Below are 21,828 nucleotides of genomic sequence, written 5' to 3'. Positions count from 1 at the left end.
ATAAATGATTCTTTGAAGATTGAAAAATTTGGAAATGTTGTATGATCACTTTGAATTAAAATTTAAAGTCGTAACTCTGCTCATGTATTTGGCCGTTTCGGCGCTGCGGTCGTTTCCGATGTAATTTTTCCATCAAGTGGTGGCGGCAAGGTCGGCCGTGGTTGCGCGTTGTCCGTGTTGTTGAATCATGTTTGTTGTGCGATATACCGTCGTAAAATGTGTTCGCCCTTTGTGGATAAAGCCTGCTTGCCACGTTGGAAACACGTGCGGTTAAGGATAAGCTGAAATACAGCGGCAAACGATCGAAGAACGGCGGCGTTTTCCTGGGCCCGGACAAAGAAGTTCGGTAAGTTCTTTTTGCTGGACCTTTTCTAGCGCGACTAAGGTTCGGTGCCAGAAACGTGTTATTGGCTTGATTTCTCGTTTCCGCGTCAGTCTCATGCTGTGGTTCGTGCAAGCTAAATGCAATTTGCTGGCGCTGCTCGATATGTCTAGCGTTGCTGACGGACTGGTGGTGGGCGCAGCGGAGGGCCTTAGGAAGCTTGAAATAATTGCCGGTGCTCTTGATAACATCGTGAGGAATCGACGTGTTTTGTTTCGTATGCGGTTTTTATCGCATTAGGTCTATTTCTATATGCGGCCGTGCGGTTTCACCGTGCTTTTGTTTTATTTCGATAGCTGTGCCACTTTGAACAAAGCAAAATACAATGTGCGACTGCTTAACTTATCGGACGTAAAACTTCCCTTGAGAAAAATGAAAACCTTAAATAGTTTGAGAATATTAACTTGGAAATAAAAGTGTTTTGATATTTTTTTTATCGTCTTGTTACTGGCTGAAAACTATTTGTTTCAAACGGTTTGTAGTTCAGGAGCACATAGGCGGAGTATATTGCACATTGCTGTAAACGCTATCTACGCTTACATAGCATTGGTTTTAAGCACCTTTCATCAATTCAGTGGTTAGGTCTTTTGACATAACTGTCTTGATAATAAAACAATCATTGAGTGAGTGTTCTTACTTCTCGGAATGTGTAGTGTACTGTGAGCTTTTAACTTTGGCAGGTAACGACGTTTGTGCTTATGTAACTTTTCTTTGCAACCTTTTCATTTAAAAGTGGCTGGAGCTTCAGGACGGGGACTGTCTGGCAAGATGAAAAGCAATAACAGGTACGTACTGCATTTATGTTGCCGATATAGGAACCCAGAAATAGAAGCTGGACCTATGAGTATGCGTTTGAGTGATGTGGGGCCTTTGCAGCAGGAATTATGCCCACCTAACTTGTGGGAGTTGTTTATTCTTGCATTACCACAGGAATAATAGTAGTAGGTAGCCCTTTCAGCGGTAGGATGCTCTGCATGTTTAGGGCAGTTGAATTATGTTGAATGTAGCTTTTTATACGTGCAGAAAGTGAATTCCTGTTTTATATTTCTTTTGTACACGATGTAGTGCCTGTGCAAACCAGGTTTTCTGGGTGAAGAGTCCTTCAACATCTGCTTGAGGCTGGGCAGCTGTTATGTCATAATGCTAGTAATGTGAGTAAGCACTAGATCTTGCAGGTGCAGTCCCAGTGCCGCAAGAAGTAATTGGAATGCTGGAGCTGGGGCCAAACTCGGGTCTGTGTAGCTGCACCAGCGGTAACTGACAGCAGCATATCATATACACATGCATATCGGCCACAATATCCTCTCTATACCTATGGACCCTTCTGTATTACCGTGTCACTGAGCATTATGCATTGGATGTTGGATGCCGCGCCAGTGGAGTGATGGTGCTCTCAGCAGACACTTCTGGCAGCATAGCCTGCATGCTTCCAGTGAATGTGAGCTAGTCAAGCTGAATCTCTTGCAGATACAGGAAGGCACTGTTCTTTTCTCTGAATACAGGCTCCTGACATCCTTTCGCGCTACCTATGCACTGAATTTACATGGCTTCCTTGTCAGTGGTCAGTTAATCAGCCGGCTGTTTTGCGATGGGTTAAGCAAAATAAAATAAAAAAACAGTGGGGAGGTTATGCTGGGTGTGCGTGCAAGGTCCCAAAGTTATTTGTGAACTTGAGTTGTAAATTGATCTGTCAATTGAATTTCTTTCCCTTTTTTTGCATTCAAGCTTACCCACCCCTTTCTCTGAAATAAGATCATGTCTATGCTACTGAGCTGCACTGTTGGTGGCACCTGGAGTGAGGCATCTTTATGCTTCATTTCTTTATGTCGACGGCACACTGTGACTGCTCAAAATGCTGTAAGCACAGTGCTTACATTATGCGCACAGGCTCAGTTGTGTGAGTTCAAATTCATTTCAACCAAATAACCTGCCGAGGTGGCTCAGTGGCAAGGCGTTGCGCTGCTGAGCACGAGGTCGCGGGTTCGATTTTCGGCCGCGGCGGCCGCTTTTCTGATGGAGGTGAAAAGCAAAAATGCCCGTGTGTGCGAGATTTCGGCGCACGTTAAAGATCCCCAGGTGGTCAAAATTAATCCGGAGCCCTCCACTACGGCGCGCCTCATCGTCTGCGTTGCGTCGGCGTGTTAAACCCTACAATCAATCAATCATTTCAACCAAATAGATTTTTGTCGGAGCAAAATGAACCGTTGGGCTTTCTTTGCCATATTTTGTTTATTCTTGCTCATTAATTAAAAATAGTTTTTTTTTTTTCATCTATATAAAATGGCTTTAGTGCCTCTAAATGTGTGCAGACAAACGTTTACATGCTGGGTTCTGTTTTTAAATGAGGCATAGCCACATGCTACTCAAGATCATGAGTTCGCTTTCTCGAATCATAAGAATTGACAATTTAGATTCTTTCGGGCCAGTAAAGTGACTGCACATGTTGATGGGGTGGTAATTCTGGCGAGGCATCAACCGCCTGGTCATCATATTGAACATATATTTGGCTAGATAGTGTGCGAAGGATGTGAAAAAAACAAATTGTACCAAAACAATGTAAATTAAATGCAGTCAAAAGTTTTGTTCTTTGCACTATAGGGTAATGTTAGTACCTAAGCAGCATTTACTGTATTCACAAGCTTGAGACACTGACAGCATAATGCACCCGCAGCTAGGCTCAGTGGCTAAGGTGTGGTGCTGAGCCCATATATGCTGGTTTGATCTTGGCCGCGGTGGCTGCTTTTCTGATAGAGGCGAAAAGCGAAAACACCCTTGTCTCGAGAATCAGCATAAGTTAGTTTCCCAGGTGCTCAAAATTAATCTTGAGCCCTCCACTACTGCACGCCTCATAGCCCATGTGCAGCTTCAGCCTGTTAAACCCTGCAATCAGTCAATCCGACGGCGTAACGTAATCACGTGATTTTTATCAGAGCCTTTTGGTGGGATGAGGAGGCAAACGTCGATAGCCCTGGCAAATAAAATGCATCAATGGTACGGATAGGTAGATGATGATGATGATTGATTGATTGTGGGGTTTAACGCGTTAACGCAACGCCGGCAATAAGGCGCGCCGCAGTGGAGGGCTCCGGATTAATTTTGGCCACCTGGGGATCTTTAAAGTGCGCCGAAATCTCGTACACGCGTGCGTTTTTGCTTTTCGCCTCCATCAGAAAAGCGGCCGCAGCAGCCGGGAATCGAACCCGCAACCTCGTGCTCAGCAGCGCAATGCCTTAGCCACTGCGGCAGGTACGGATGGGTAGGTTTACCTAAAGTAGCCCATGCTGGCTTGTGCTCCTGCATGGTGTACTATAGGTAGATGTTGGGGCAGCAAGGCAGTGCTCCCTAATGATTTGGCCGCAACCCCCTGTGTACCAAGCAGGGGTACCTGAAAAAGTCCATCATTTTTTAATACCTCAAAAGCTTCTCTCATTGGTGATTGGGCACAAATAAGATTTCATTTCGTTGTTGCTTATAGTCTTGCTCTTCTGATCAAGATCGGTCTAAAAAAAGCACAGAGAACATAGTGTATGCTAATTTTAAATTTTGCCCTTCCAATAATAATGCCAAAGACAACCCCGTACCGTGTTTACTGAATTGTAATGTGACCACGATTGTAGCGTGAGGGGTGACTTCATCGCATAAAAAAGAAAAATTAAAACCACTAAAGTAACTCAAAGGGTAACTTTCTGTTGTGCCAAAAAAAAAAAAAAGAAGAGCCGCCAAAGTACTCATGTGAGGCCAGTGGAATTATGGAAAAGCACATTTATTTTTCAAACACTTGGGCTAGGCGCCCACCTTTGACACTTATAACTTCGCAGGAAGCCCATCTGTCGAGCGATACCACTTGTTTAGAGCTGTATCAGCTCAACACTGACCGCCAAAAGGCGGTTACGAAATCAGCAACACCCTTTGGTGTTGCTGATTTGGTGACGAAACCTGTTTGGTGACGAAATCAGCAACACCCTTTTGTAATTCGACGTGGCAGCTGTAGCAAGGCCCTCGGAAACTTATTGGGCAGGGTTCGCATGTAAAAAGGCGCTCCCGCAGTAGCTGCCATCCACAGACGGTCGATGTTGACTCTTCGGGGAGCTGCCGAATCCCCGATTTCTTGAGCCATTAAAATAGCATGGGTCATACTGAGTGCAACACGTTGCCGTAACAAGGGGAGCTGAAGCGGTGTTGAAACACTTGAGGGCAATGAAAGTTACCTATGCCTCAATACTAAAGTACGGTGCGAAAACAAAAGAAAAAAGTTGCGCACGCTGTCAACCACCACAGAAAAAAAGCAAGGAAACGGAAAAAGTCGATCTTAGCTTGCAGTGGACCCGAACAACTCTGACACATCTTGCTGACATAGATTGCGAAATGGTCAGAACTGTAGCCATTGATGACAGTTGGGTGCATCATTGCAATTTTAGGCAGATTGTAACGTGAGGGTTGACTTCAGGTTGCAAAAAGAAAACGTGTTATAATCGACTAAATACAGTAACATTCGTATTTGTATTTAACTATTTAAATTCAATTTAAGAAATGTATGATATTTGTTCACCTCCTCTATTGTTTTGATTGTTCAGCATACTTGATCATGTTGCTCATGGCAATTTGCTGAAGCAAAAACTAGGAAAATTTTGACGCATCAGTTTGGTAGGCGCCCTGACTATAGACCACAATTTTACAACCTTCTCAGGGTGGCGCCATTTGCCCGGGATTGGTGTGGAGCTGTGCAGGCATTTCCCGGGGGACAGCGGGAGCAGCCACGGCCCCAGCCACATGCCACCAGCCGCATTGGACTGCGTATCGTGTGGCCGATTCGGACACCTAATCTGATTTGAAAATTGGTAAGTTCATATTCAACAGTTTGCAACCCACAGTTTACAGTGCAGTAGAAAGTGGGTTAAAGGCGAGTGAAAGCTAGTTGCATGCGAGGATTGCGTATGCTGTACACAGGCTGCAAATGGACCATGCTTTGCGTGGTTCTCATCGAAATCGCAGTTTGTGGAGCTATATTTCTCTGTGCCACACTTTTTCCAGTCAATTGCTGCACCCGACTCCTATACCCTACGAATTAGCTGTGCGTCTCACCGTCCCCGCAGAGCTGAGCTGTAGCATTAGAAAAGGGTTGATTTTTGTTTTTTTCTCGTCTATAAAATGAACACTGCTAACCTGTAGTGAACAGAAATTAGCGATAGATAATGGGATTGGAATCAATAACTGGGCTCTAAAAACAGCGTACGACAGCGCGTATTGTTGCAAAGGTGCTACATTCAAATATGTTCAATTTGGCGTGATAATCTATTTGCGGAAGCACTCAGGGACCCCCAAAATCTTAGTTATGGTTTTTAATGCATAACGATCTTGTGTTTGTTATTTTTTTATGTACTCAACAATTGTGCAGTGACGCTCAAACAAGCAGCCTTTGCACATTTTCACCCAAGGCATGCCGACCTGCATGCTGGAGGAAAAAAAAAGTCTGAAAAATGTGGGTACAGCTGTTATATTCAAGAGGACTGCCATAACAAAATATACCACTCGGAGGCCATGAATCTGATAAGACAACATGCAACACGGGGCATTTGCAGCCTGTGCACAGCATGGGCAAACCCGCCGTGCAGTTCTCGCTCAACCATGAGTGCGCTCTCTAGTGCACTGTTAAACTGTAGGGTGCTGACTCGTTGAATAAAATTGTACTTGCCAAAACCTTGGTGCTGAGACAAATCGTCTGGAATGCAATTGAGTAAGCACTGTTTGATGGTAATGGCACTATCTAACCTCATCGGTGCTTTATTTTTAGAAAGTTCATAGCATTATCGAAAACCGTGAAAGATGCAGCTTCTCGCAAAAGTTCACGATGTGTGCTCTTAAATCGAGTCTGCGCTTAAAAACTTCCTTACTTGGGGGCAGCTGGATGAAACATAAATTATAATCATACAAAGAACTAAATATTGCCAATGTAAATTCAACAGAAATTCGTCTTTATTGTCTCCTAAGCAGCATTTATTTATGCTTCCTCAGAAACTTCACTGCAGCAACCAAGCACAAGTTCAGAAGTTCTTGTACTGTATAGACAAGGCTTGCTCAGTTTTTTTAGTATCCTGTGCAAGTTTCTAACCTCTGTTGTTGGCTAGAAGCTTACTGTGTTAATAACCGTGGAAACGAACAAGCTGACAATGTTCCTGTCAGTGCTGCGGCAGTAGCTCAAGAGGCAGCGGCTTTTTTGCCATTCACTAGCCGATGTGGAAAAAGCCATGTGTGCATTTCTCCTGGCAGGTCCCTGGAGACAGGGGTGCCTGAAGTAATGAATCAGTGCTGAGGTTGATAACGTTAAGCAATTATCACAATGCATTCCTCAATCAAGAGCTTCTAAGATGTCGAGGTTAGGTATCGGTTTGTAAAGGTCCATTTAAGATAGTAGGAAATTGTAGTGCATTTTCTTGCATGAAACGAAAAGTATTTTTAGATGTGATGACATTTCTCAGAAGATTTTGCTCTAGGAGCTTGTAGGCATTTTGCTTGCACACGGTGGTGCGTGCATGCTTCCCAGCTTTGGGCTAGTGCATGGGCCGCCGCTATCCTGTGAGCACCGCAGCAAAGACGTAAATATTGCCTTTTTTTTTTTTTCCTATTGCGAACACAGTACACTGCTAACCTTTAAATGAAGGTTGCAAAGCTTCCTTAGAAAGCTAATATAAAAAAAGAAACATTCGAGGAAGCCGTTTCTGCAGTACAAATAAACCGCTGTTTTGAAAGTAGCAAAGATGAGGCTGAGTGAAACACTGCGGCAAATAGTTTGTTCTTCGCAAAACAGTATTTCTGGTAGAGAATTTCAGAATGCAGCCTGGCTGTAATTTTAGAGCAGTCGTAGTTATTAAGAAAGAAGCCGTGGCTTTCCACAGTGCTGTGAACCTCTTATAAATAAGTCGTCAGTGAGCTTGGAAAGTGCTGTACGGCTAAACAGTGAGAAGTCAAATGCATTCACGCATTTTTTTTTTTGGCAGAAAATAGTTTTTCTACCTTTAGTTGTAAGACAACCGCTGGTGGCTTTAGTGAGCAACTACTGATGCCCCCTCCTCACCCCCCCCCTACACACACATACGCACATTTTTTTGCCATCTTTCTTTGTCAACTACGACTGCACGCTGCAATTTCTGTGGCTGCAAAGCTTGTGCGAGCGTACTGAGTTTGTCCCCTGCCATATCGTGGCCTCAACAATATTGGGGCAGCAGAGTTTTACAATCTAGGCAACTGACCATTCATAGCCACCCGCCGCGGTGGCTCAGTGGCTAAGGCGTTGCGCTGCTGAGCACGAGGTCGCGGGTTCGATTCCCGGCCGCGGCGGCCGCTTTTCTGATGGAGGCGAAAAGCAAAAACGCTCGTGTGTACGAGATTTTGGCGCACGATAAAGATCCCCAGGTGGTCAAAATTAATCCGGAGCCCTCCACTACGGCGCGCCTCATCGCCTGCGTTGCGTCGGCGCGTTAAACCCCACAATCAATCAATCAATGACCATTCATAGCCGTAGTGCAAAAAAATTGGGCCTGTTTGTTTCTTATTGCGTGTGCTTTTTTTTTTTTTTTTTTTAGGTTCAACACTGCGAGGACACCTATGCGCAGAATTTTGCGGCATGTGCTTCTTGCAATATCCTTGCTTTATTACACAAGACTAAAGAGGAAATGCGGTACTATGTCGTAATTGAGACAACTAAAATAAAGCCAACGGTTTGTAGGCTGTAAAAAGTGCAATAATATAAGTACTAGGTCCAGGTTTTGTATTTTCATGATAGAAGCATTCCTTTCCCGTCATTCGCACAAACATTTGTACTCAGTGGCTGCTATGAGGCTTTTTGATCTTAGTGATTATTCGAATAAATGCTAATGTACTGCAGCACGGCTGAGATGCACTGCTTTAATTTGATAAAGTTACAGGTGGGGAAATGTAGTATGATGCTTAATAATGACAGAACTGTACCAATAAGTCTTCTCAAAATACACATTTCATGGGCTTTGTTTTTCCAAATGAGAGATTGAAATGGCCTTTTTTAACACACACTTCAGTTGGTTATGTAATGAGTAAAACTCGCCTGCTAGTTTCCCACAGTGGACTGGGACCCTTATACCCTAGTTACACGGGCACAGTTACCCCGCTAACCATGGTTAACGCAAACTGAGCTTGGCCACCTCAGTTCGGTTACGCTAACCGCAGTTGCTGCTGCCACAGTGTTCAAAAATCGCACAGATCAGTTTGCACACAAGTGGCGGCGCATCAGCGTAGGCGAAAAAAATCACCTGGCGTTCGCAGAAGACGAAGGCCTGAAATAGCGGGAGCCCTCGAAGCTGCCCCCAAGAGGAGCTTGTGCTCTTTGCGTCGCTCTCGCAGTCGGCACGACCGCGCGTGAGCAGCAGCTCGTTTCCCGGTCCACCCAATCAACTATGAGAAAAGCCTAAATTTGTAAATTCTGCTGATCGTTTGCCAAAAAAAATACACAAAGCAGGCAATCATGATGCGTTTTCAGCACTCGGAAACGATCCGTGCGCACGTCGGCCGTTCCTGCAAACATGCCGGCACGTCTGTCCGCACGGCACTGAAAGCGGCTCGAACCAGCCCAGACCACAATAGCAACAGCTTGTCGCCCCTCTTCGAAATCAATCGCGGAAAAGAAGTTCCACATGCGACAAAGTGGATATTATAAAGGTTAAAAATTGTGCTATGTATTGTAATTTGCAGTTGTAGAGATAGCGCCGGTCAAATATCGACCACGATCCTAAGTTCCCAACACCAAACCGACCCGAGAACAAGCCGCTCGCGAGCTGCTGGGGAAGCCCCTTTTTCGGCGTGCGCGAGTGCGTCGCGTTTGAGTCTGAAGCAACTGTCTAACGATATTTTTTGTCTACACTGCTTCGCCTTTGGTTTTTATCGTGAGGTTAAAAGTTTGTTACTTTATTTTTGTTACGCTCACAACCAAGTGACCGCTGTCGACACACTTGGAATTTCGCATGTAACAGCCAAAACCGCAGTTTGCGATAACCACAGTTAAAATTTAGTAACCACTGTTAAACGTAACTACAGTTACTTCCGCCATGTAACTAGGGTATTAATCTTAATTAAGGTATGGTGTGGGGACAACCAAAATATTTGAATATTAAAACAGTTGTGTTGACTTTTTGCCAGAACTTCTAGGGCTCCATGTCAAAATTAACAATATTTTCTAATGATAACATGAAGGACAAACAGCTGCAATGCAGTTGCATAAGGAGAGCAGCATAAAATGAAAGAAAGCTGTTTTGCAAATGGTAGGATGTTGCACCATTCTTTGGATGGCTCTTCAACTGCATGGCAGCTTTTAAAGTTGAAAGAAAAATCATGTAAATCATGCCTGGCATTCCCTTGGAACTCCCTGAGGGTTCAGGTGAGCTTCAGTTGCCTGCTTCTACTCAGAGTCAGCACCTAAAGCAAGAACGAACACCATGGCTATATCATTCTGCACTTAAAACACTGATAAGCTCCGCAAGGTTGTTTGATCAGCGATTCCAAAGATTTGGTTTCATCACAATGGTGTGGAATCTAGTTTGCTGACTGCCCATTTTTTTGCTGCTGCCTTCCAGTGTGTCACAGGGCCCTTGCCACATTATAGTGTGGGGAATAGTGAAAACTTCAATCTGACCCTTAAAGGAGTGCTGGCACAAAATTTCAAAGCACAGATGACTACATAAAAAGCTTTTTTTTTAAATAGAGATACCCCTCAGGAAGGTTAACCTTTAAGTGTTCGGAAGAACATATTTTAAGTCAATTTTAATATGTGCATGCTCGAAAAAGTTAAGGATGGATTTCCTTTCGACATCGACATCAGTGTGATGCCATGTGTGCCTCTCCCCAAACTGCCTATGTCAGGGCTCCCATGACGTATCCAAGGTGGCCTACTCTGCCTGATCCTTCTGAGAAAACGCGGATCCTTCAGTGATGGCGCCAGTGTTTTCTATTGAACACAATTGCCGAGAGACATGAGCTACAGCCCAGTCTTTAAAAAAATGTCTGCTGTCCTCTTGGGTGAAAAGGAAGGAAATGTCCAAAACAGGCAGCACAAACGACAAAGAAATAAGTAGAAACAACAGCACTTGTGTTTTTCCTCATTTCTTTGTCTGATGTATCTCGCCCATTTTGCAGTCTCGTCTTTTTCAACTTGGAATCAACTTGGCCTAGCCTCAACCCTAGCAAGTCTTCATGGGCCCTTCATTGAAATTACGAAGGGTTTAATGGGTTTGTATGCTTGCGTGATGCATACAAAGGAGAGATCTTACTTATTTTCATTCACTTCGAATTGAACAAGCAGTGACAGGTTAAAAATTTGCAACTTTTGCTGAATAGCAGGGGTCAGCAAGCTTTTCAGGCGGAGAGCCGGGTTTAATGCAATGGACACGGAGGGGGCCGGAGGGCACATTGGTTGGAAGGGGAGGGGGGCTTTGCAGGCAAATAAATTTTGGGGAGGAAATTGAAAGCAGTGTACAAAACTAGAATAGCAATCCTTATCATGTTTATTTCCAACACGAATGTCACGAGCTTTCATGCCAGTTGAGGTCAAAACTGCCATGTCGGCCTTCAGGTAGAAAGTGACAGAGGAGAAGGGGTCTACCATTGTGCCGGGGGCCACATAATACTGCCCCATGGGCTGCGGGTTGCCAACCCCTGATTTATAGCATTTTCGTATATCGTCTGAACATGAAGCACAGGACAACCTAAGGTTGTCAGTTCTAGATGCCTTCATTTGTGACAGGGATGGGTGGCATCTATGGAAACTTTCTGGGTGTTGCGAACAACTCAAGGCAGGTTTTCGTGGGAAGATTGGCAAGCATGCTCTCATTACGTTGCAACACTTGTGAGAGGGAACCCCTGTGTCAGAGGACCTGTTTACAGTCTAGTTTCCTGGTGCTAACAAATTCCAAAATTTTTTGGCTGCTGCAAAGATCTTAAGAAAGAATTGTTTTTACAATTTAACAGTTTGTGACCCTGCTCAAGCAATCAAAATGCTTGCCCGGTTTTCTATTCGGTTTGGTTGCTTGTCCGGTTTTCATTTTCAAAGTACCGTATATTATGTGTGGTCTTGTTTTTTCTTGCAGTGCCTGGCATGAGCTCCTTACTACTGATCCTGCCACAAACGCTATGGATGAGAGTGGGCGAAATCTGTGCATCACTGCTGCTAATCTCACAAGGTTTGTGGGATTTCTGCATCTTAAAATCGAGGAAATTGACATGCAGTTTATTAGGCTTTAGACAATACCTGCTGTTAATAGTTACTGGTGGGTTCTTTAGCATAGCCATGAAGCACAGTGTGATTGCTTTGTGTTTTAGGTTATTTCATCCTTTCTTTCAAGCTTAGAAAGATGTGTTTGGCGAGTTGGTGCATCTTAACGATACTTGAACTTGGCGCAAAATATTGACAATCACAGAAAGTAGCTGGTGATAACAGGCAATGACTAGCAACTAACTTTTAGGCAGCGTAAGAACACATAATTGCAGGCCAAAGTTACGTGGCTCCACTTGCATGCAAAAAAAAATTGTGATAAGGAAAATTCACAGCCTAATAAATACGCTCTTTCATATGGAGACCCGTTGAAATGTCACTAACAAAATCGCATCCGTTCTTTCCTATGTGGTAAGCTTCCTGTATCTCCCTTTCTCATGTATCACTGCACCTGAACAATTTTCACTTGCTTTTTAAGAGCGTCATGCATGCGCTTGCAGAGCTATGGATGGGGTTATGCCCACTTGTGCAGTTCTCAACTGAGAGGTTATGTTCATGTTCACGCAATCGCACGTTCACACACCTTCCAGTGTGCCCAATGCAGACCTTTCCACATGAAAGAGGTATCTCATAAGCAATGTCCCTACACAGCAACTTGCGTAGGCATTGGTGGGCTTTTTCTCGCACCCTTGCCTATCAAAGGGACCCGTAGCACTTTCCCTCGACTACTCGGAATGTATTTTGGGGTAGTCTATTGTCCCAGCAATCACCTCCCACAAGAATCATGAAAATATGTTCGCTATGATGGAAGGTACGTGCGATGCAAGATGCACATAATCATTCCCTCAACTCATTGCGCAGGGTGCTCTTTAAACCTTTAATTAAAGCAACGCCCCAATTGCCTATATAAGACATTTTGCAGGAAAGTGGAATCTTTCTATCACTCATGATTAAAATTCAATCGCTAGTCCGTCAAATCTCATTTTGTCTGCTTCCTTTTTTTGTGTGTGGGTTTGTCCCTCGTGAATTTCTCGAGCACATTTCTTTCAGGTACTTTTTGGCCACTACATCTGTTCTTGGTATCGTGCAGAGATAGATGCAAAAAAAATTGCCAAGATCCTTGTAGAAATAAAAAAGTTGTTTAATTTTAAATTTAAAAATACAAGCAAATAGAGCACTGCCCTCTTCTCGAAAACCAGAAATCTGCTGCTCACTTTCTCACTGACCCCGATGTCATATGGCGGGACAAATGAGGGCGGCAAAAAATACGTCCTGGAAGGTGGCCCAGGGTGGCCTGACCTGGAAAGCTCCTTTCCGCGCTTCGTGACGCTGTCGTTCGGTGGTACTGTGCCGGAAAGTAGGAGAGGACAAGCAGCCACACGAGACTAGCAAAGTGACGTGCCTGCTGCTGCGTCGATGGGTGTTGCTATGTCTCTTTGTCTGAACTCTGTACCATCTTTACCTCTCTTTAATTTAGTGTGAAGCCATGTTCAGCGCTGCCTTGCTATTGAGGTTTCATGTGAACGTCACTTGTGGGTTCAAAGAAAGGTTAAAGAAACAGCTGCATATTCTGGTAAAAAAAACCTTATAGAACGCTCGCAGCAAAAAAACAAAACGCGGGATTAGAACCACTGACTTGCAAACCAGTACTCCAGCTTCTTACCTCTCGACCATATACACAAGCTGTGAGGCTTGCAAAAATTGAGCACAGAACTATATAGTCAACAAATATTGCCAGGTGTGTCTGTTTCTTGTCATGTTTGTGAAATTCTGGCAGTGAGAATGCTTGTGTCTCACACACCAATCTTGCAGACAACCCCCATCTTGCTAATACTAGAAGCAATGTAGCTAGAGCTTCCATATTTACCTCATAACAAGCATCACGCGATCGCAATCTCTCCGACGCAAGCAAAGGTAGCGAAGTACAGAATGTGCCACACAGAATTATATCTGTCTCCAAGGGATAATAGCTTGCCAACAAAAACAGTTTGGTTCAATTTGTCTCAAGGCAGCCAATCACCGCTAGAGAAAAAAATGTTGCTGTTTTTCAGTGAACGAAACAGCATTTCCCAGTGCTAAAACATGTCCCCAGACATAGAGACGGACTGATAACCTGGAAGCTGCCGTCCACTTTTGCTATGCTCCCTGACCACGCCTCCTCTACCATCGATGCCAATATCTGCCGTGAATAGACATCAGCATACGGCGTGCGAATGAACGAGTTCGCGTGTATTTTGGCGACGCGCGCTGACGCCAGGCGATATCAACAGTGGTGCATCGTAACACGCCATGGAAAGGCACACGTGCTCGAAGGGGAGCCATAGTGCGGCTCTGTTACTGTCTCTATAGATTTTTGTATTCTTTGAGCCCACGGTTAAGCTTTTATGCTTACTTTAAAGAAAACAAGCAGTAAGGCAACATTTAGGCTCGTTTGGTCAAAATAATGGCATATACACACTTGCAAGCTGAGCCAACTGTAGGGCCACCACTCTTTGTCGTCATATCCGGAGGCCTCAAGTGTGACGTTGCCAGTACTGCATGTGCTTGTATTGTTAGACTAAAAAATAGAATAACTTTCTCATATCTGCGCCGCTTTGATCATTCTTTTTGCGCATGTAGAATTTTTTTCATAGAATGTGGACTTCAAAAACATTATGAACAAAATTGAGGTGTGGCTTTGCTATTGCAAACAGCAGTGACCAGTGGAGCTGAGGGGAAGCCTCAGAAAATGGCACACCTTCCTAGTCTACCTCGACAACGCCGTAGTATTTGCCCGGAACTGCGACGAGCAACTTAAACACGAGCGCGGCCCGACAAAGCGCGTTCCGAGAGGGAAACTAATGTCCCGGGGTTTTTCATCCCGGCGGACTCGCCATCGAAGTAGTCCGCTGCGGGAAACAAGGTGCAGACCCGCGAAAACGATCTGGAGGCGAGAAAAGGCGTGGCCTTGCTGTCGCAAACAGCCTCGCGAAAGTTATGCGCGGAATGCTGATGTCATTGCTAACGTCATACCGTGTGCGCTCGGCAAGGCTAAACTTTTGCACGAGGACCCTTGTACGTGCACCGGTCCTCGTCTCCACTCTCCTCCCTCCTCCCCCTCGCAAACTCAGCTGCCGGACTGTGTGCTGTAGCGCCCTGGTAACATCCCTCCGAGGAGCACAAGCTTGACAGCTCTGCTGTTAAAAAGAAAAGGCCAGAGCTCTGTGCCGTGCCATAACCAAAAGGCAGCAGAACTGATTGTGTTATCTACGACAACAAATTGTTTGCTTTCTCATGTGCTCACGTTAAAGGTATGCTTTTGCGTCATATGTTCAGCCTCGATGCATTCAACTTACAAGTGTATTTCAAATTTCCTTTCTCCTGTTAGGCCCAGTACTTTAGCCACATGGGTAGCTACGACTTCAAGGCGGCTGCCCGCACGGTGTTGGGCATGGTGATTGGGCAGCCAGTGGCATTGTCCTGCAGCTGGGCAGGGTCCAAGGGGGCAAAAGAGGCCTTCTGCGAGCTAGACAAGATTGTCTGTTGTTCTTAGTAAGCTGCCCTGATTTTATTTTATGCACGAGGAATTCATTATAATATTTTCAGGGGCTACTTTATTTCAGTGTATTTGTTCGACCGTTAGAGCTTATTTTTAATGTTCTTGTTTACAGGAATGAATATGGATACTGTTTGATAATGCGTAATAAATATTGGCTCTCTGGAATAGTTGTACGTTGTGAAAACTAGAGGCATTGCATTAAGCAAGCTTGTAATACGTTTTTTTTTTTTCACCTGCCGCGGTGGCTTAGTGGCTAAGGCACTGTGCTGCTGTGCTGAAGGTCACGGGTTCGATCCCAGCAGCGGCGGCCGTTTTTCTGACGGAGGCGAAAAACAGACACCCGTGTGTTGAGATTTCAGCACACGTGAAAGATCCCCAGGTGGTCGAAATTAATCCGGAGCCCTCCGCTACGGCGCACCTCATAACCTGCGTAGTTTTGGCGCGTTAAACCTCATAATCAATCAATCAATTGAATTTTTTTCAGGAAGGGCATTGCTAAGCCTGTGGATATTTTTACAGTGTAGTATATTACTTATTTGTCTGTTTTCAATTTTCTTTCAGTGTCGATACAGCCCAGGTACCCCGACGCAAACAAGGTCACTGTGGCAGCTGTTATTAAGAAATGGCTATACTCCGCCGGTGACCGGGATGGCGGCTGCACGAAGCGGAAGACACTGGACAGTATGAACTGAGCAAAATAACGAACCGGAAGACACTGGACAGCATGAACTGAGCAAAATAAATTAAGTAAAAAAAACCTAATCACCACAGGCTTTGTAAATCACTACATTTGTCTCTGAAAGGGCAAACAGTGCTCTTTAAAAGGGCACAAATGCTTATGCATGCAGTACGAACTTACAGCATGTCCCATTTTTAGGAACCCATGTGCGCAATTCGAACTGAAAGCTGCTGGGGTTGGACAGCCGGGATGTGAATGGCAGAATGTCCACTATGGTTGAACGGCTAGTATATCACCTAAAGTTGAACAGCCAGGCACCAGAATATGTTGAAGAGCCGCTCACCAGGAAAAGCTGACTGGCCGTACTTCGGCAAAAGCTTATGGGCCATTGATTAGACACATTTCAACGGCCGACCATCGGCATAAGGTCAACAGCTGACCTTCAGCAAAAGTTAAACAGCCGGCCTCGGGCAAAGGTTAATGGCTGATCTGCGGCAAAGCTGTACGGCCGGGGACCGTTGTGGACCCCTCTGCTATGAATTGGTAAAAGGAGAGTGGCCATTGGGTGTACAGCAGTTAACTTTAAACACACGGCAGAGGCCCACCTTTGAGTGCGCGCTTTACACTTTGACTGGAGAAAGGCCGGGCAGAAATTACCCGGCTGAAGTTCTTCGGCTGATTTTAAGCCGTACAGGCTTGCGCTGCTTGGGTATTTCCAGATTGGAAAGCAGCCGTAAATAGCCACACAACCAAGAGATATATGTATGTATAACTCTGTATGCATAACTGCATGTATAAAGGGGTGGCCAGCGTCTTAGAGGGGGCAGTTTGGGAAGGGGTTCAGGGCTCCTGTAGGCCCTAAATTCTTTGGGCGACACCTGATTTTTTTGCAAACTCCCACAGGGACACTAATGTTTACTATGCATGTCTGGCGCTCATGAGCATCGTCTACTCTTCATGGGATTGTACCTGTTCGGCGTGTCGAGCTCGGAATTGATGGAGGCCCCACAGTCCCACAGGAGGTGCCGAATGTCCTGCTTGATTGTGGAGTCCTTGCAGTACGGGTAGGGGTATGATGGGTCGATGAGAACGGCGGAGCCGTCACTTCTTTGTGGGTTATTACGTGCCGCCACTTTGACTTAGGAGCGCCCCATGTGCAGTACATCCTAGGTAAGGGCAGTGCCTGCTCGGGCCTTGTAGTTTAAAACTGGAAAAGGGTGAACTGAAGGGCTTGTTGGTACATCATATCGTTTGAAAACAGCGCGGAAGACGGGACTGAGCAAGTAATAGACGACACAAGCGCTGACGAACAACTGAGCGATGTAATTCGCAAGAAAATATATACATGAAAAACTAGGGGAAGAGAAGGAAAGAGACATAAAAATACGAAAGAAAATTGGTCGATAGCAACTGAATAGTGAGTATGACAACGACAATCTTTCGCCGCGTGACGATTTGAAGACGACTAGTCACGTAGGTACTCGATTTCCTTATCCAACAGTGCCACGGATGGTTCGCTGATACAGTCGCTCCCTTTCCTGTTGATTTGGAAGGCCTCGAAGATCTCCCTCTCCCTTCGCCCGTGGTAAGAGGTGAGTGTGGCGCATTCAGTGAACCGAGGGGTGCAGCCGCACGAGGCGCAGTGCGCTGACAGCGTGCCACCTGTGGAAGACCTGACTTTGTTGGCGTGCTCCCTCCAACGTTCATTCAAGCAGCGGCCTGTTTGTCCTATATAGGAGCGTTTGCACGACAACGGAATCTCGTACACGACGTTACTCACACAATCGACATAAATTGTTTTCGTATTTTTATGTCTTTCTCCCCGCGCATGCGCAAGCAACCTAAAATTATCCGCAACTACCGCAATGCAGACTGATTCAATCAATGTTGAATTAGGGCTCTTTGTTGATTCCTTCATTCCGCAATTTTGGGAGCGTACCATTCATGAAAATTGGGAACTATTAAGGAGAAAGTGAAAGCACTCACTGACAGATACATTCCAACCCGCCGATTGCCATGCTCAAGAGCACCGTGGTTTAGTATATCCCTTCAGAGACTTAAACAAAAAGAAGCGCATATTTCGGCGCGGCAAGCTATCTACCTCGGCGGTTAGATGGCAAGCATACATTTCAGCTGCATCTGAGTATAAACGTGCCCTTTTCTCTGCTAAGTGCACTTTTTTTTAATCAAACACTTCCTGATTTATTATCTACTAATCCCCGCAGGTTTTGGAACGTAGTGAACACGCGTAAAACTAACGATATCCGTCTAAAATCTAAATATGGTCACTTTTTACCACGCGAAAAGTGCTGCGATGTTCTTAACGACGCTTTTTCTTTGTCATTTATAAATAGTTCTCCTGTAAATCCTCCCATTATCTCCTCTGTTACGTTTCCGGAAATGGAACCGATTGTAATTGATTTGGACGGTATAACCCACATGATCCATAACGCCAAACTTTCGTCTTCTGCTGGATGTGATAACATAAACTACAAATTTTTGAAGAATACTAGTGCCTATTCATCATTACTACTATCTCACTTTTTTTCCTAATCTTTACAAACAGCCACGGTGCCAGACGACTGGAGGGTGGGCAAGGTGTTTCCAGTGCACAAATCTGGTGACGTACATTCCCCAACTAATTACAGGCCAATTTCTTTAACGTCAATCCCATGTAAACTTCTAGAACACGTAATATATACCAGCCTGATTAATTTTCTGGAATATTATTCATACTTTACTAAACACCAGCACGGTTTCCGCAAGCATCACTCATGTGAATCTCAACTATTGGTTTTCACTAACGACTTATTTTCTGCCTTGGATCGCTCATCCGTAATCGATTGTATTTTCATTGATTTTGCCAAGGTATTCGATACTGTTCATCATAAACTACTTCTCTTCAAACTCCGTAAGCTTAATCTGGACATCAATGTAATCAAGTGGATTGAGTGTTTCTTGCTAAATCGTACTCAGTATGTTTCTGTTAATGACCTTGACTCCGGCCCTTGCCCGGTGACATCCGGTGTTCCGCAAGGATCGGTGTAAGGCCCTCTCCTATTCTTAATATATATTAATGATCTTCCTGATACTGTTAACTCGTCTATAAGGTTCGCTGATGACTGCGTTATTTACAGAGTCATTTATAACCCATCTGATACCGCGAGTCTTCAAATTGACCTTAATAACATTTCAACGTGGAGCGAAACATGGCGTATGATATTAAATGTTAACAAGTGTAAGTTTATGAGAGTTTCGCGAGCAATTAACCCCACCACTCCTCCCACTTATTACCTCAATGGCTCGCCTTTAACTGAAGTTACTGCCTATAAGTATCCCGGAGTCCATATTACCAATAACCTTTCTTAGGAAACGCATGTGAAGTTCATTTCTAACAACGCCAATCGCACACTTGGCTTTCTTCGTCGCAACTTTTCTCTTGCTCCGTCATCGTTGAAACTAATATTATACAAGACATTCGTTCGACCAAAAGACGAATATGCCTCATCCGTCTGGGACCCCGGTACTAAATCGCTCACCTCATCTCTAGAATCACTGCAAAATCGTGCTGCTAGGTTCATATTATCAAACTATGAGCGCCTGGCCAGTGTAACCGAAATGAAAAAACGGTTAAATCTGGATGACCTTTCCACACGACGCATCGTTTCTAGCTTGTGTACATTCCATAAAATTTATCACACCAGTCAAATTCTTAAACATTTGCTTTTTGCTGTCCCCACTTAAGTATCTCCCCGCATTAACCACACTTTCAAAGTTGGTTTACCATTGTGCAGAACTAAACATTATCATCACTGTTTTGTTCCAAAAACCAGCGTGCACTGGAACGGCCTTCCCGCTTCCATCGTCTGCATCACCGAGCCTGTCACCTTCAAATCGGCAGTTTACGATTTTGTTCATTGTGATTTTTGTTTCTCTTCCCGCCCCGCTGTGTGTTATTGCTATGTGATTTTTTTGTCCTGATTACCCCACTCCTCTTTGTAACGCCTGAACGGCATTGAGAGTAAATAAATGAAATGAAATGAAACGTGTCTCGTGTTTTTTGACGCACGCTGGTGATTTGCTGCTTTCTGCGTTAACGCGCTTACACAGGCGGCTCAGTTTCTTCGGAGCAGAAAACGCAAGCTGTACGCCTGCACAAGTCGTGCGGCTGCACCCCTCGGTTCACTGAATGCGCCACACTCACCTCTTACCGCGGGCGAAGGGAGAGGGAGATCTCCGAGGCCTTCCAAATCAACAGGAAAGGGAGCGACTGTATCAGCGAACCATCCGTGGCACTGTTGGATAAGGAAATCGAGTACCTACGTGACTAGTCGTCTTCAAATCGTCACGCGGCGAAAGATTGTCGTTGTCATACTCACTATTCAGTCGCTATCAACCAATTTTCTTTCGTATTTTTATGTCTCTTTCCTTCTCTTCCCCTAGTTTTTCATGTATATATTTTCTTGGGAATTAAATCGCTCAGTTGTTCGTCAGCGCTTGTGTCGTCTATAACTTGCTCAGTCCCGTCTTCCGCGCTGTTTTCAAACGTTAAAACTGGAGCCCCTCTGGGTAAGCCCTTTCGAAGAGAGTGCTCATTTTAGGGAGTCATGTTTCGCAGGTTTGTCCCTCTTCGCTTTTTATCAGGTTCAATGAGGCTGGCACGGTCGATGTGCATCAGTAGTGCACCGGGTGTTCGGGAAGCGAGTGGAGCGTACAATTTTGCCTACTCGCCATCGCGTGAGCAACCTTGTTTCCGAGGCTACTCGCCTGTTCTGGGACCCAGTCGATGCATATTTGGACGTTGCGGTTGTTTCCTAGTGGTCTGCACTCCATAATAAAGTGGCATACTGAACCACCTATGTTTTGTCCTTGAAGCCGTTTGCTAGCTTCTGTATTGTCGACATTATGGTGATTTTTAGATGCGAAGCAGCTTATGTTCGCGCCTGTTCCCTCCGCCGTTGTGCGGCGTCCCCACCCCCACTGCGCATGCGCATCCTCCTCCCGCTCCTCTCCTCTCCTTGTCCCATCTCCTCTCCTCTGCGACGCTCCTCTCCTAACCGGCATTCCTCCTCTCCTCTCCGAAGTTCTCTCCTCTCCGGGACAGCGCAACGAATGGCAACACCTGCGGCTCCACGCGCGATAATGCGAAGCAGCTTAGGGTTAGAGGCGTGGTGGTAGCCGCTGCATACTCTGCTCGGGGCGCCACTGTAGCTCCGCGGTATAAATGACGCGCGTGCGCGCTCCGCTCCCCTAAGCTCCACTCCTCTCCGGGATTGCCCAATGAATGGCAACACCTGCGGCTCCACGCGCGATAATGCGAAGCAGCTTAGAGTTAGAGGCGCGACGGTATCCGCTGATTCTCCGCTGGGGGCGCCACTGTAGACACGGCGCCCCCAGCGGATAAGCGCACTCCGCTCCCCTCATTCTCCTCCCGCAACGCCGCCGGTAACGCTACCTGCAACGCCAGCGTCAACGCCAGTTTCAGCGCCGCGGACAGCGCCGCGGAGAAGAGGGCTCGAGCCGCTGCCACGAAACGGCAGCTGCGACTGGCTGATCCCGAACTTCTGGCTCGCGAAGCCGAAAGGAAACGTGAACGCCGCCAAGAAGCTGCTACTGATGCAAGGAAGGCTCGCGCAGCTGAAGCCGCACGTCAACGCCATCAAGCAGATCCTGAACTTCGTGCTCGGGAAGCTGAAGCTGCACGTCAACGTCGCAAAGCCGATCCGCAGCTTCGGGCTCGGGAAGCTGAAGGGCGCCGTAAACACTGTCAAGAAGCTCGGGCTCGCGAAACCCTCGGGGCAGCTACAGCATAGCGGTAGCTAGGAACCTCAACTTAACGTAAACGACGAACTGAAAACTAATGGGAGCTTGAGTCGACCGCATGGCTGCTTCGCATACTACTCAGGGTTCCCCTACGGGAAGATGGTGAACTTTTTGTCGTGCCGTCCACAGTGAGCGCGCCGCCTCGGTGCGTACCACCTCTTTCGCCATCCACA

The 21,828-nt window shown here is 45.7% G+C and overlaps 1 long non-coding RNA gene across 2 annotated transcripts; it reads left to right on the top strand.

Moving 5' to 3' along the window:
* The first annotated feature begins 204 nt into the window (after window positions 1–204).
* On the top strand, window positions 205–15,915 carry LOC144179478 (uncharacterized). 2 transcript variants are annotated; one of them, XR_013324252.1, is made up of 5 exons: window positions 205–346; window positions 1,116–1,167; window positions 5,070–5,220; window positions 11,491–11,583; window positions 15,715–15,915. It is a non-coding gene; the product is annotated as an uncharacterized LOC144179478 (long non-coding RNA). The 2 variants fall into 2 exon arrangements; XR_013324251.1 differs by lacking the exon at window positions 205–346 and having other exon boundaries at window positions 895–1,167.
* Window positions 15,916–21,828: the final 5,913 nt, after the last annotated feature.

This window comes from Haemaphysalis longicornis, unplaced genomic scaffold, assembly GCF_048455015.1.
Source record: "Haemaphysalis longicornis isolate Haplotype H1 unplaced genomic scaffold, Haemaphysalis longicornis Haplotype H1 scaffold_4, whole genome shotgun sequence".
Taxonomy (NCBI): domain Eukaryota; kingdom Metazoa; phylum Arthropoda; class Arachnida; order Ixodida; family Ixodidae; genus Haemaphysalis; species Haemaphysalis longicornis.
The sequence above is the reverse complement of the archived record's forward strand: the minus strand, read 5'-3'. Positions and strand labels throughout refer to the sequence as shown.